General features: G+C 35.7%; 1 long non-coding RNA gene across 1 annotated transcript; it reads right to left on the bottom strand.

Annotated features, from left to right (window-relative positions):
* Window positions 1-538: 538 nt before the first annotated feature.
* LOC127087987 (uncharacterized) lies at window positions 539-2,271 on the bottom strand. Its single transcript, XR_007790096.1, has 2 exons — window positions 1,817-2,271; window positions 539-1,245 (listed from the first exon to the last, which is right to left on the bottom strand). It is a non-coding gene; the product is annotated as an uncharacterized LOC127087987 (long non-coding RNA).
* Window positions 2,272-3,512: the final 1,241 nt, after the last annotated feature.

A 3,512-nucleotide genomic window follows, 5' to 3' on the forward strand; every position in this document is an offset into this window, starting at 1 on the left:
TACCCGTACTCAAGAGATAAATGAGTTTTTCCTGAAGAAAATGTACTTGCCTACCACTTTTATATTTATACAAATCAATCCCTTTTTTATTTAAAGTTGTTCTTTACTTGTTTTCTTTAACATGCAAAAGACTAATTTCGACAGTGTGAAAATCAGTTAGTTAGTTTGCTTTTGCCTATTTCATTTGAAAATAGGTCAAGTCCACGTTCATGTCTTGCTTAGGCCTATTTCATTTGGTCAATGTTATTCAAGTCCACTCCATGCCATTGTCATTGCTTTGTGTGTTGTCTATGGATCTTTGGTTAGATCATGTCATCGCACATTTTTTGGCCTAATGGGATTCATTCAAGATTTTTCATATGTCATCCTTTCATGGTTCATTCATGGATCTTTCTTTTGATTCCATTCAAATTACAAGTCTTGATTCCATTCAAGTTACAAGTCGTGTTTAATTTATACTCAAGTCATGTTCATGCAATGGTTCATATTCAGATTCAATTCCATACAAGTACCAAGAACAATTCAAAAACCAATCCAATTTCATCCAAAATAGTCAATTCCATTTATTCCATCATTACAAATGTTCATTATATAGAAAACTACAAAATTTGTTAACTTTGACCAAGTGTTGACTTTGGTCAACAATTAATTTTTCGGTCAACTTTGACAAAATTCAACTCAACCTTTTCCCATCCTAAAACCCTAAATCCCTAATTCTAATTCTAATCCTAATCTTCAAAATCCATCTTGATCTTTGCATCTTTGCCATTTGTACATGGATGCCTTAAAGTTCAATCTTGATGTCATGTTGAACCATCATCCTTCATGTACACATGACCTACAAAACCAAGGCAAGGCAGTGAATGGAGTAAGAATTCCTAACAAACACAAACCATGATTCCATGCTACATAAGATAAAGTCAGAATCATTTCACAAAATAAAAAAACCATGAGCAGAACATGGACCAGGTCAGAATGCAGTAAAACCTGCTGCAACATGAAGCAATGCACATGGTTCAAATCTACACAACACCATAACCAAGTCAGAACCATGATAAACATGCCATAATGCAATGCAGACCTGCTGCACAAGTTAAGACACACATGCTCATTGTAATGCAAGTCAAGTGAAACCATGTTGTTAAGCCATACTGCAGACCTGTAGAAAAACATGCCATGAAGCTGCAAAATACAATATGCCAAGCTGCACCCTGCTGCAATGTGAACCATTTTACAAGGTCATGCCTGTTGTAAAACAAACCATGTCAGAATTAGAACCTCCACATAAACACTTCTGCATCACATCATGACTAAACAAAGCTTAACCTATCGAGCTACCATTCACAACTAACTTAATTCCCTAACTAGATTTTGCATAGGGATCCCCACAAAACAGAAAACTGAATAACAAACTAATTGCATCGATTTCACAATTCCTAACAAACTTCCCTAATCGAAATTCACAATCCATATCCATTCAACCATCCATAAATAGCAATCTCTAATAATTTCTCCAGGGACCCAAATGATTCTCCATAAATCTGCAATCAGAACTTCACTCTCAACTCTCAGAATCTCACATTTTCACCTTCAATCACCATCAACCTTCAATCTCAGAATCATCATCAACACATTCATCTCCGTTCACCCTAGCCTAAACAGAAACCTCCAACCTCCTAACATTCATCATCTTCACCAATCATCATACACAGAACCTCAACACTCCTTAATTCTCAACAGCAACAACAGAGAAAAATCAAGAAACATAGAAGAACAGGATTTCAAGAAGAACCAAGATAAAATGACCAATACTTACTTAGAGGTAGAAATTCATCTGCGTTCTTCATCACCTTTCAAAACCTCCGGCCACGGTGAGTTCCAAAATCCTTTTGTTTTCTTTAATCCCGGTTGCTAACATGTAGAGGTGCAAGAGGTGATTCAAAGCCCCAGCCTCAGGGGCTTTGAATCCTTTTGCTTAGCATTTAATTTAAGAGATGAGTTTTAGGGTTCTTGAGAGAATTGGGTCAGTTTTGAGTTTAGAGCAAAAATTAGGTGAAATTAATGGGATATTTGTAACGAGGAGGTTAAGACGAAGCTGGTGATGGCTAAATTTCTTGGTTCTAGTGGCCACTGCCACTAGAAGCGATTCTCGGGCAGTGGTCCACGGTGGAGGGTGACCGGAAGACTTGACCTGAGCTATTTCTGATTGGCGCGGGTTGTTTTTTGTTTCATATTCAAATTCAATATCCATTCATTTTTGTCACGTGTGTTTTGGTAGCTGGCTCATAGCACATGTTCATTGTGTTACATTGAACCTTGCCTTGTATTCTAATTGGGCTCAATAACCATGGGCCTGAAGTGGATTCCCCCTCATCATCCCTAGTTTTGTTTACACCCCCTCCTAGTTCAGACTTGGATCTTTGGGCTTGTGGCTGAAAGCCCACACGGATTTTCTCTTGGAACCCCAGCTTGGCCCATGCACCCTTGTTGTTTGTTTTCATTTTTGTTTTATTTTTTAAAACATTTCAATTATTTCTCCAACTTGATTTAGTTGCTGATGTTATATTTTGCATAAAAATTAATTTGTGGATTTAATTGTTTGATTTGTTTAGACTAATTAGGATTTTTTAATTAGAATTTAATTAGGTTAATTTGAATTTGTGTTTAGATTTAAATTAGAATTTAATTAGGATTTAGTTAGTTCTTAGTTGAAATTTGATTTGGAAATTAATCAACATCCATGTATATTGACATTTTTACCCCTAGGTTTTAGGAACGTCATAGAATTTCATGTTCCCTTAAATTAGGGTTTTGCTTTAGATTAATGGATCATTTTCAATCAATTGTTTTTTCATGTGATATTTGATGTTTGATGATTTAATTTGATCTTAATCTTTGCATGACCCCTTAGCTTAGGATTTGTGAATCATTTAATCTTTAGATAGGATGTACATAGTTAACCATTAATTCATTCCCTTTGATAAAGTTGATCAAAAGAAATTTTGATTAGCTAAATCCTTTGATTGTGTATAATTCCTCAGTATATTCAAGTGATCAAAAGTCTCTTGATCACTTCATAAGACTAGTTCCTGTAATGTTGTGGATCTCAAGGCCTCAAGTTCAAATTTCCAGAAAAGGCATCCCAGACATGTCAAGAAGTGGACTACTATCCAAGGCATATCAAAGGTGTTTCTTCAAGAGCTTGCCAATAAAGATTCAAATTTTGTGACATGAGCGTTAAGAAATAGAGAAGGAATAAGAGTGGAGAATTCCATTAACTCATTTTGAATATCTTTAGGTACGGGATGAATGACCCAGTTGCTCATCGTATTCACCTATATTCATAGACTTTAGCATGGTTTAAATCAAGTGATTGTCCAGTCTCCCTTCATAAAGCAACAATGCAACAATCAGAAGCCTCCATCAGCAACTTATCAATCATGATTCAAGTTGTATGCCATGAGCCTTAAGTAACAAATAATGATGAGAGAGGGGCATTTGTATCCTTATTT

Source organism: Lathyrus oleraceus, chromosome 5 (genome assembly GCF_024323335.1).
Source record: "Lathyrus oleraceus cultivar Zhongwan6 chromosome 5, CAAS_Psat_ZW6_1.0, whole genome shotgun sequence".
Lineage (NCBI taxonomy): Eukaryota > Viridiplantae > Streptophyta > Magnoliopsida > Fabales > Fabaceae > Lathyrus > Lathyrus oleraceus.